The sequence below is a fragment of the Pseudophryne corroboree genome, chromosome 6 (assembly GCF_028390025.1).
Source record: "Pseudophryne corroboree isolate aPseCor3 chromosome 6, aPseCor3.hap2, whole genome shotgun sequence".
Classification (NCBI taxonomy): domain Eukaryota; kingdom Metazoa; phylum Chordata; class Amphibia; order Anura; family Myobatrachidae; genus Pseudophryne; species Pseudophryne corroboree.
In genome coordinates this window covers 501,328,751-501,341,585 of record NC_086449.1, presented here as the reverse complement: position 1 = coordinate 501,341,585, position 12,835 = coordinate 501,328,751, and the positions used below count along the sequence as shown (strand labels likewise).

Below are 12,835 nucleotides of genomic sequence, written 5' to 3'. Positions count from 1 at the left end.
CGGATTATATTAAATAATAAATAAAACTGGTGATGGTCAGTCACTAGTAACTATCAGCAAAACTCTGCACTCTGAGTACTCCTAATGCTCCCCAAAATTACTAAGTAATCAACTCAAGTGTCTCTATCTATTCTAACGGAGAGGACGCCAGCCACGTCCTCTCCCTATCAATCTCAATGCACGTGTGAAAATGGCGGCGACGCGCAGCTCCTTATATAGAATCCGAGTCTCGCGATAGAATCCGAGCCTCGCGAGAATCCGACAGCGGGATGATGACGTTCGGGCGCGCTCGGATTAGCCGAGCAAGGCGGGAAGATCCGAGTCTGCCTCGGACCCGTGTAAAAAGGCTGAAGTTCGGGGGGGTTCGGATTCCGAGGAACTGAACCCGCTCATCTCTAGTATTTACCCTGCACAGAAATAAAATAACCCACCCAAATCTAACTCTCTCTGCAAATGTTATATCTGACACACCTGCAGTGCACATGGTTTTGCCCAACTGCTAAAAAATTTCCTGCTACGATCAACTTGGAATTACCTTCTTGTGAGGTGTGAGGTGTTCAGAATAGACTGAAAATGAGTGGAAATTATGGTTATTGAGGTTAATAATACTATGGGATCAAAATGACCCCCAAATTCTATGATTTAATCTGTTTTTGAGGGTTTTTTGTAAAAAAAACACCCGAATCCAAAACACACCCGAATCCGACAAAAAATTTTCAGGGAGGTTTTGCCAAAACGCGTCCGAATCCAAAACACGGCCGCGTAACCGAATCCAAAACCAAAACACGAAACCCGAAGAATGTCCGGTGCACATCACTAGTATGCAGTACTAGCGATTCTATGCTTTTGCAAGCCAAATGCCCAGTTCCAGATATTGCTGGGAACTAATCACTTATCAATCAATTAAACTTTGAAAGCGTGGATGGTGATTAAAATAATTATTTTAAATTGGTTAGGATTAACTGTTTTATCAAACAATGTGAATGTCTGTGATTGCTAGTGAGAACTATGCAGCCACATGGAATACAACATACATATGGTATATGGGATATATTTACTCAAAGTCAATTTTGGTTTTCAGTTGAATTTGTATGTACCACACATACTGCACACTGAGTGCTGCAGCCACAGCAAAAATCACTTCCAAAATGGCCACCGTGCATGCCCAATAGGAAATTTTCCTCTGGACCATGGCAGGTGCCTTGTTTCCAGAGACCTGCGCATGCACAGTAGACTCCAGCACAATGCCGGAGCCTATGGCACCATGGAGAGGAGGGGGCCAGCCCAGAGTCTGCACTCAGGCCCCCTCCTCTCTTAAAACATCCCTGTCTGGCTGTATAAATTATGACATTAAAACATACTTGCCTACCTGACCCTCTCCATGAGGGAGAAAATGCTCTGTTCCTGGACTCTCCTGGTAATGTATGATTGCCATCACCTGTGGTGAAACACCTTTCTTATCCATTAACTAGCTCACCACAGGTGATGGCAATCATACATTACCAGGAAAGTCCAGGAACAGAGCATTTTCTCCCTCATGGAGAGGGTCAGGTAGGCAAGTATGCATTAAAAGGCACAGCAGTGATTTTTTTTTAAATATTGGCTATGCAAATTAGCCCAGGAATGAAGGTGTCTGTGGGTAATACAGTGCATGTTATCTGTTTTGGCCAATAGATATGCTTTTGTATAAATTTGCCTATTTTGGGTCGATTTGAGGTTGATTTTTGATGAATAGAACATTTTTAGAACTTTTCACAGAACTCACATCACAGAGAAATGTTTAAAAGGATTTTTATTTTATTTTATTTTTTTAATACATATCAATAAAAGGTAAAAGATTTTAACACTTTATTCAGGTTCCAGTGTGCACCCGAAAAGTGGTTTCTCTTGTTTTCTTTTTTCTTATGTTAGAAAATGTTTAAAGGGAACTCAAAATAGTAAATGAGCTATTTAGAACAGAAACACTGTAGCTGATTTTGTGGGAATCTTGGTTCTATTCTGTTCGATTCTAAATAGACCCAAAATCGACTTTTAGTAAATATACCACCTGGTGTGCATAAGTTATATTTGAGGTAATTTTGCAAAAATGTAATTACAAGGAACATAGGGGGACATTTACTCAGCAGTGATAAGAGCGAAGAAGTGAGCCAGTGGAGAAGTTGCCCCATTGACCAATCAGCAGCTCTGTTTAATTTAATACTATGCAAATTATAGATGTTACTTCAGTGCTGATTGGTTGCCATGGGCAACTTCTCCACTGGCTCAGTTCTCCGCTCTAATCACTGCTTAGTAAATGTCCCCCATAATCACTGATCATAGATTACACAAACTATATAAAAAACATACACAATGTGCAGTGAACATACTGTGTTCTGGAGACAAAAACATTTGCATACAACCTTCACATGAGAATGCTTTCTACAGCAAGTATGTTCATTGCAGTGCGTTAAGCTCAATCACTTCAGGAATTCAGTGCACCTGCATGTATTTCACTAATTAGTAATGGGAACATCGGTCCTTCTGGTCCTGCGTTTATTATTAGTAACATTATCCACGTGACCCTTTACCTACCATTGCTAATGAGTGCTGATTTTAAAGCTTGGCTTCAGAATTTGCAAAATGTAACACCCACTACACTCCCTCATATGCAGAAGTTGCGTATGCTGCCAATAGTCATGCCCAGAACACTTCCCATATTTCTTGTTCTGTAGTAGCTATTGCATTTTGCTGCTTTCTCTTATGCAAAAAGCAGTTTGCGCATGCACATTTACTCTTTTCTCATTTTATGGACAGTGCACCGATAATCGCTAATTGTATGTCCTCACACATTGGCAACTGCTGTTAAATTAGGCCCACAGTGTGCTGTACATTATGGTACATTACTGATTCTGTTGCCTACACCACATTCAGTCCCACAGCAAAGAATGGCAGGACAATGGATTAACAAGATTTATGCTGTGGGAAAGGAGAGCCATGCTCTATGAATGAGTCAGAAAATGGCTGCATGATATTCGTGTAAAAAAAAGCTACCAGCAAGCAGGGCCGAATGAAGGGCCACATGGGCTTGGAACTGAAAATGTTCAAGGGCCTACTGTGAGACGCAGAAGAGCTGTGTCAGTGTGTGTCTGGGTGTGGGTGGGGTCAGAGTCATGTGGGTGTATACTTCACCTACACTATTTCCATTGTTTCCCTAAGTACACAAAAATACAAAAGTTGCATACATTTCTGAGAAAACTAGAAAAACTATTTTAATACTTATGATTTATGGCTGACTGTGTGGCGGGTTATCCTCATGCTGCAATTATGATGGGCCTATTTTTATGTGCAGACCTGGAGCTGGAGCTCCATCCATGCCATTGTTAATATGGCCCTGCCTGCAAGTGCTAAGTCACTCACTGTACTGTCCCTGTAATTTATTAGTGCAGTATGGCTCTGCTCCAGTATAACTTGGTTTTACATTTGTTCACTTGCATAGTAGTAAAATGAATATCAGGTGAATGAAGATGTTAGAATGAAAAGCATTATATGAACAAAATAAAGAACATTTTAAGCTAACATCTGTAATGCTAGACACAGAGCATTAAATGCCAATTTAGTGGAAGTTTTGGTACACGATGGTATATTGGTTCAATGCAATGGTATACAGTGTAGATACAGTATGTACTAAATTTATGTTCTTTTACAAATACTAAACAATACAATACAGAATAATAACATATGTTCACCCCATGATACAATGTGTGAATAAAAAGGAAAGGGTAGCCAAGGCCTGAGCTTACACTTGCGGTGAGAAACAAATCAAAACATCTTTGGCTTTGTAGCAATTTTCATGCTGTCATTTAAGAGTAGAACACATCTCTAAATCAAAGGAAAATAACAACTAGGTGGTGCTGAACACACAGAAACAAATACATATAAATGATGATATTATATATTTATTTATCAATAAAAATGTTGTACTGTAATAACTTCTGGGCATGGGACATGTATAAAACAAAAACACATATATACAGTTACAGGATAAAAACACAATATTAATACATTGATTTTCAATATATGCTAAATGGGCTGATGAATTTGACTAATGTACTATTGGATGTATATATTCTCTATTTGTAATTTACAATGATCCAAATGATATTTAAAGAAGCAGGAGTTGGTAAACACAGGTAATGCGGGTAATGGAGGCTCAAATATTTTCCAAATAATATATATATATATATATATATATATATATATATATATAAGTCGTCCGGCGGCACTCACGGCAATAAAGACAAACAGGCAGCTCCAATCAGCCAACGTTTCAATGTTATTTGTTCAACATTTTCGTCAGGGCATGCCCTGACGAAAATGTTGAACAAATAACATTGAAACGTTGGCTGATTGGAGCTGCCTGTTTGTCTTTATTGCCGTGAGTGCCGCCGGACGACTTCTATACATGTGTGGGGAACCGTGCAGGTTCTTTATGGAGGGCACCGGCTGTTAATGTTTATTTCATTGGGGAAGGAGTGCCGCTTGACTATGTTACTATATATATATATATATATATATATATATACAACAATAGGTGAGCTGGCTCACCTCTGAATATATATTAAAGAAATAGAGGAGACTGTACGGATTCACCTACTATTGTCTTCGATATCTTAAACAGAAATACACTAAGTGTGGAGCGACTTATTACTCCTTTTACAAATGAACCATGAACTTTGAACTTGTTTTTATGTATATATAATAAATTTTATGATGGAACATGTTGCCACCATGTTTTGACTCTTAAAAGTGTGAATCTTAAGTGCCTTTTGCAACACAGGGTGTTGACTCAACCCTCAGGCGCCAGCTCACCACATTAGTTATACTCAAATAGCACAGAGAGATAGTATTGTTTGTATATATATATATATATATATATATATATATACATATATATATATATATATATATATATATAATCCTCTACAGCGGCATTCGCAATGAAGCATAGACAAATGGGTATGCCAATGTTTCAATGCTGTATATTTTCAGCATTCTCATAAGGGACTTCATGTTTGGAAAATACAACATTGAAACATTGGTATACCTATTTGTTTATCCTTCATTGTGAATGCCACTGAAATAAATTTCATATTGCGGTAGGCAGGTTTTATCCTACCTTTTATGGAGGGCACTTCTTTATATTTATCTGATATTTTACATCATGCTTGGTTGAGGAGTGTGCAGCTTTGGATTTTATTGACAGTTTCTTATATAGCACAGAATATTCCATTGCGCTATACAATTAGAACAACAGTAATAGATCAGTCTGGGCAAAAACAGACAGACATAGATTTCTTCTTCTTCTTCTTCTTCTTCTTCTTCTTCTTCTTCTTCTTCTTCTTCTCTCTTCCTCCATTTATACGGCACCACAAGGGATCCATAGTGTCCAATTACAGAGTACATACAGTTAAGACAACAGTGACTTCTTACAGTTAAGACAATATAGGACAAGTACAGGGTAAATAAACATAGCTACATCAGCAGATGACACTGAAATAAGTATCAGGGTGGACAAAAACCGTGGGATTTGATGCAGTTGAAGATTATTAAAGAAAAGGAAAAGCACATGAGGGAAGAGGGCTCTACTCATGAGAGCTTACATTCTAAAGGGGAGGGGCAAATAGACAGGGGTAACACAGATGGGTTAGACTAGTGGTGGGCAAAATACTGATCCTTCCCAGCCCCCTGACTCCCTCCACTGAGCAATGACAAACGGCCCAACCTGCTGCTTGTCATTGCACTACAACAGCTTCAAGCCATGGCTGCCGCTGTGTGTGGAGAGAACAGGTCACTGTGTGCTCTGCTGCTGGGTGTACTATAGCTGGATGCCATGGACGGAAGGACCTGGCCGCTGATCCAGCAGAACTGCGGGGCGATTTTATTTTATCTCAAATGTGGCTGCACTGAGAGGCTGGCCGCATGTACGGAGCGGCAATGGCAGTACACAGCTTCCACACGGTACTTCGTAACTGAGCCGGGTGAGGTGCTGGGTAGCGGAGACTGTCTCCGGCACTCCCACAGACTCTGCAGCAGCCTAGAGTAAGTCGCATATATAGTGCGGGGAGAAGAGGGGTCGGGGGGTAGTATGGCCGGGTGAGGTGCTCTGCATACTGTCCTGCTTGCTGTGCTTTTGTGCTTTCTGTTATTTGGGTGGAGGGAAGGGGTATTCTGTGTGTATTGCTCTCTACGTATATGCACAGAGGTGTGTATGTGTATACAGTGTGTATGTATATATATATATATATATATATATATATAAAAAATATCAATCCCGTTTCAAGCAGTTTGGCGCAGTGTCTATGCATATTTGCAAGTATGGCACTGAGCAATCTATCTTCAAGCAAATTCACATAGCCAAGTTTGTTGTATGTGCCGCTTGACAATGGGGAATTAAAGCCCGGAATGCCACTGAAGCTGGCTACGTGAGTTTGCTTGAAAATAGACTGCTGAGTGCCATACTTGGAATAAATAAATAAAAATATATGGTTCAGCACTCATCCACCTGTGTACTGTTGCCAAAATAAGCATAATATCCCAGTTTGGAATCCCCTGTACAGGCGAATCACTGTATATATATATATATATATATACGTAGAATATATAATCACTGCATGGCACGTCTGAATTTTTACATCCAGACGTTACTTTCCCAAAGTTTCAGGGGTCGACCGTCACCCAATATTAAAAAACCAATATACCTTTGTATATTTATCCTGATGACAGTGCGTGGTTGACCTCAAAACATTGAGAAAGTAGAGTCTGCATTTTTAAATTGTCATGTGCCATGCAGTGATATATGTGTGTTTGTGTATTTGTGTGATTTACCGTCGGCCGGGATGCCAGCTGTCTATATATGGACAGCAGCATCCTGGCCGCCAGGATACCAGCAGGGTGAGCGTAAAAGAGTCCCCTTGTGGGCTTGCTGCACTCGCCACTTTGCGGGCTCGGTGAGGGAAGAAGGAGCTGGTAAAAGTGCCCAAGGTAGTAGGGGAGGAGGGAGGGGGAAAGGAGCTGGTAAAAGTGCTGGCGGGAGTGGGGTAGAAGCTGGTAACTGTGCCCAAGGAGGGAGGGAGAGGAGCTGGTAACTGTGCTCAGGGAAAGAGAGAGATAGGGAGAGGAGCTGCTAATATACTGGATGATGTTTCTTTGCTTTAAGCAGTTTTATTTCTTATGTATAGTGGTTTCTGTACTTGAATTAAGGCCCTTCTGTTTCATTTTTTTTTTTAGACATTCCTGTTTATTTTTGCCAGCCCCCATTATTAAGATGTGAATAATGTTATATATGAACAATTTTATATATATATATATATATATATATATATATACATACATACATGTATATATGTATGTATGTGTATATATATATGTATACATGTATGTATGTGCATATATATATATATATATATATATATATATACACATACACTGGGGGGGTGTATGGAGTTACAGCAGAAAAATGCCAATATATAAATAAAGAGGGGCTTATTCTGAGTGTGCGGCCCTCAAATATTCCCTGGGAAGTGTTAAGTGGCCCCCCAGCTTAAATAATTGTCCACCCCTGGGTTAGACAGTGAGCATGGAACAGAGGGTTAGGAGGAGACTTGCCTGGGTTTGGTGAAGAAGTGGGTCTTAAGAGCCCATATGAGGTTTATACAGTATATCCATGCAGTGGTGCGGCACTCAGGCTGGTAATAATCACGATAGAGGTGGGTAGCTTCAGTCAACGAATCAATCTTTAATTTTACATTGTCATCAGGATATATCAACAAACACATACACATACCTTTATATAAGCAAAACCCCACCCGTGAATGTCAGCATCAGGATTGGAACTGGACACCCACCCCTTTGCTGCACTGCAAGTTGACGTCTTCAGCCAGAGTCCGTACAGCTGATTGATTAACACAAAACAAATAATCACCATTAAAAATATCGCCAAATATCACAAAATAGTATACTCAAAAAATATTTAGCATGCACATAGATCATAACTGCATAGTAAAAAAGCATACTTCCTAAATCAGAAAAAAATATTTTTCCACAATATTAGTCAAAATAGTAACAGGTTTGTAAATATAATATACATTATACCTAAAGACATGTAACATCTGCAACATTTAGTATCCAATGCTCAACAACATTGTATATGTTTGAAGTATAAATTACCGGCAACAATTCTAGTTAATTTATCGAAAGGCTGAAGAGTATTCAGTGAATCCACTGTGCTTCACACCTTAATAATTGCACTAAAAGATCACCCTCTCTCATTTTTAGTGGTACTGTGTCAATCATTCTATATCTCATACTAGTGAGGGGATGTTTAAAATCACAGAAGTGTCGTGCAAAGGGTTGCTCACTCGAACCCGTGGCAGTAGCTGGTCTTATGGCCTGCCGGTGATTACCCATATATTCTTTACATTTACTTTCTGTTTTACTATGTAACACTTGCCACAAGGGCATAGGATTTGATATGCTACAAAAGTGGAATTACAAGTAAAATTATGTTGGATTTGAAATGGTTTCCCAGTGCAGGAATGGACAAACATATTTACTGTTAGAAGAAATTGACAAGTTACACAAGGGCATTTAAAGCAGCCTACCCTAGTGTGAATTAAGAAAGATGTCTTAGCTCTATTTGGTTTGGAGACTACCATTTTAACTGATATATATTTCAAGTTATGACCACACAAATTGCAGGGCATCAGATCGTGACCCCCCAGATTCAGATTGGTGTCACTGTTTATGATAGGCCAAAGTCTCTTTGCTGTTTGATTAATTACTAGAGAAGAAATGTTTAACGTATTAACCAAAGGGAGTTTTTTAGGGGTCTATTTAAAAAGCCTTGGACGGAGATAAAGTGGACTGAGATAAAGTACCGGCCAATCAGCTCCTAACTGTCATTTTTCAAACCAAGCCTGTGACATGGCAGTTAGGAGCTGATTGGCTGGTACTTTATGTTCACTTTATCTCTGCCCAAGGCTTAGTAAATAGACCCCTTAGTTTTGATGATATTGTGCTTAGATCCCTCTAAGAGGGATATTTTATCCATCATCAATACCTTCCTTTTACAAACCCCCAACATTTTTTATTATAGCCTCGCTGTATAAATTTCTCCACAACTGAATCAATTTGTAATTCAGCCAATTTCTTATCGCTATTAATGTGCAGAACCTTATCATCTGCGAGTATGGGAGACCGTTAATTAGAGACTTGGGGTGACAACTCTGGACTTTCAACAATTATTTCTATTGGACTATTTTGTATAAAGGCTGGTATGATAGATTGGTTCACAATTGAAATATTCACATCGGGGAAATTGATCGAATTTTTATTAAAAGTATACATGAATTTAATAGGATTAAATTATGCAGTTATATTATATCAGAAAGTAAGTTTATGTCTCCCTGCCAAATGAGAAACAGGTCATCTATAAACTGAGAAAAAAGATGGATATGTGAAGAAATGTAATCATCTGAAAGGAAAATACTTGTTTAACCATGAACATCATAATATTCGCATAAGATGGTGCCATTAAACTGTCCATGGCACAGCCCTCTATCATGATTATTATCAGCCCGAGTGCCACACCACTGCATGGATTTGGTTAACATAGTGAAGGAACTGGGGCAGTTACTGTGCAAGCGTGGAGTGCCAGACCCTAGATAATAAATAAATAAATATATATATATATATATATATATAGTAGCAAATTCACTCGGCACTCCACAGAAACAATACAAGCATCTTGCCCGGTGCCCTCCTTCTGTGTGATGTACAAATTCGTATTGCAGGCGGCACTCACGGTCTTATTTCAAATAAATGACTCGGACACTCCTGGGTTCAATACCAGTATTGAACCCAGGAGTGTCCGGGTCATTTATTTGAAATAAGACCGTGAGTGCCGCCTGCAATACGAATTTGTGTATATATATATATATATATATATATATATATATATATATATATCATGCGGGAAGAGGCATCATAGCAAGACAAATGCTTTCACTGGGTGCCTTATGTCCCTATTTGAAAAATATGGGAGGTGCCAATGCTTTTTCTGGGCCAGGGCTCCAAAATGTTTTGTTACGGCTCTGGCAAAACACACTGGGTTTTGCACATAATGCATGTGCCGCTTTCAATTTTTATATACAACCCTCAGAAAGTGGAACTTGCAAAAGCTATCACTTCATAAATGTACCCCTCAGTCTTGAATGCTGATGCTAATGCTACAGTATTTTCAGATGAGGTTGGCCCATAGTAGCCTATGAGCTACTCTTCTACTTTTTCTTTTTTTAAGACGGATTCTTTATTCATTTTGCTCCTAAATCTTTGCCCGGACAGGGCTTTTTCCACAAGATTCTTCCATCGACTCAACAATAGTAAATTCAGGTTGTACATTGCATCAGAGCATTGTAAATTGGGGATTAAATGATCACATCACAAATGCATTTAAAATGAAAACAGTGATAAATATGCATCTTACTATGATATGTCTGTGATAATATGGCATGAAAAATAGTTTGATACTGAATTGTTTTGCTTGGAAATACATTATATAGTTGCCTTGGGTGTATTTCAAATGCAAGAAACAGCATTTGTTCCTATTTGAGCCATATTTTTCACTTGTGCTCTATTATTCAGATTATTTCTGTTTTGCAAACAAATACATTCACTTTGTAAGTCAAAAATAATGAAGATCTTAGAAATTGCATTGATGATTATTTCTTACATTTTCTTAATACATTTTTTTAAGCTGTGATAATATTCTGGGATAGTAAGAAAACATGTCATGTCATAGTTTTACAAATAAACTAACAACACCTCATTTTTTTGCAGATGTTTACAGCATTTTCTTGTGTGCCTGGGGGGAATCTGGATTTTGAATGAAGGAGGTAAGTTCATGGCAACTTTGTCACCTTGTGTCACGTGTGGAATGCAGAATGATATTGATTAGGCTATGGCTTACTTCCTCTATGTGTATTATATGAAAACACAAAGACTATAGCTAACATTTCAATTAGTAGAGCTTGAGAATTTAATTCATAATCCCCAAAAAGATACCATTGTACCCTGGACTGAATTGAAATTGAAAGATATCTGTGCAATGGCCCCATTTCTTAAGACAGAAGAGGCTTTAGCAAAGATGGCAGAACCATTTTGCCCCACAAAACTATCATGCTATTACTTATCCTCAAGGTTGGTTGTACGGATGGTGTAATGGTTAGCCTCACTGCCTCACAGCAGAAAGGCCATGGGTTTGATTCTCAGCATGGCCCTAAAAATGAGTTTTTATATTCTCTCTGTGCTTGTGTGTGTTTTCTCTGGGTACAATGGTTTTGTACCATTTTTCTAAAATATATTGTTATGTTAAATAACTTTAGTGTGTGCATGTACATGTGCTTAGGACTTACTAGATTGTCCAAGTGGTTCTTATCTGCTGTCAAATTCTGTATTTCTATGTTAAGAATGCATGTTTTTTTTTTTATTCAGTGCTATTTTGCATCATCCCAGCACACTTTATACATAAAGTTAATTTTGATATGAATAAATAGTAATATTAAAAGCATTCTAAAGATCAAATGAGACACATTAATAGAAGACAGTCCCTACATAGCCTTACCTTCATGACTGAAGACATACAGTAACTTAGGTTTCAATGGGCAATATTTTCAAAGTACAAATAGAAGATTCCAATTAAATAAGAGCCTGTTTAAAATTGATAGCTAATAGGCTTTATTTTCACACAAATGACCATGTAGAACATGGCAGAGGGGCACTTCCCAAAGGGGACTGGCTCACACTGTGCAATGAGCCCAATGTGTTGAGGAAATATCAAAAGCACGTAGTAAATTACTTTTACAGACTCTTTGAAGTGAATTTACATATTAAAGTTTCAGAACTTAAATATTAATATTTGTTGCCTTTTGTTATTATTTTTTTAAGGTTAGCCCTTTTCTACCACATGTCATTCTCTTGCTTGACTTAATAATCTACCTGCACTTTATTAATATTTTTTACATTTATTACATTAAAACTTGGATTGATCGCTTTTGGAGATTTAGAATTTGATTTTTAAATACTGTACCTTTACAAATGTATTTTTACATTGTTTCTTAGTATATCGTAAATGTACTGTTTTTCTTTATTAGCTTCTGTGTCAACAAATGCTCAAGCAAAATATATATGTAGATAACTAAAGATATTGTAACTGTTACGAAAGCACCTGCCATCTATTATATTTTCTTGATCTATTATGCTGGATTTGTGCAGCTATTGGCGATGTTGTTGGGTGTGTTTGGATTCTATTTCATAATGCTTGCCCTGGACTTTTTCTGTTGATCAAGTCTTGCAATATCTAGGTTGCGCATCAGTCAGAATAGGATCAAAACACATTTCCTCTCCTATTGGGAAACATGCACTTTGTTGAAATCTATCCCACACAAGAGTACTCTTGGGAAATCACTGTTTCACCGCAGTGTCACATTCAGTGTGGTACAGTTTTCCTGCAGATCTCTGAGATGTGCACTTGAGATGGTTAAAACATTTTTTTTTCTTTGTGGGAAATGTGAGCTATTTGTTCTGTCAATGGTTTTTCTAGCAGTGGAGGTAAATCAGAAAATGTTAAAACATAATACAAGTCATATTGCTTTAACAACTGACATTGATAATTATCTTCCATTGATACAATAAGAGTGATGGAATCCAGTACAGTTATTTGTTTTTGTTTTTTTAATTGTCAAATTATCTCTCCAAACATAGATCCACCCATTCAGTACACCAAATTAAAGAGTAACAT

The 12,835-nt window shown here is 38.0% G+C and overlaps 1 protein-coding gene and 1 long non-coding RNA gene across 5 annotated transcripts in view; one reads left to right on the top strand and one right to left on the bottom strand.

Moving 5' to 3' along the window:
* TAFA2 (TAFA chemokine like family member 2) overlaps positions 1-12,835 on the top strand; it is a 479,149-nt gene that overhangs the window by 308,514 nt on the left and 157,800 nt on the right. For all 4 annotated transcript variants that reach the window (XM_063927374.1, XM_063927373.1, XM_063927376.1 and 1 more), the window contains exon 2: positions 10,876-10,931. The gene's annotated coding sequence lies outside the window, so the exon portion shown is untranslated. The remainder of the gene's footprint in view (positions 1-10,875; positions 10,932-12,835) is intronic.
* The window catches only part of LOC134932717 (uncharacterized), a 36,260-nt gene continuing 31,226 nt past the window's right edge, over positions 7,802-12,835 (bottom strand). Inside the window, exon 3 of the long non-coding RNA XR_010179459.1 lies at positions 7,802-7,930. This is a non-coding gene — a long non-coding RNA (uncharacterized LOC134932717). The remainder of the gene's footprint in view (positions 7,931-12,835) is intronic.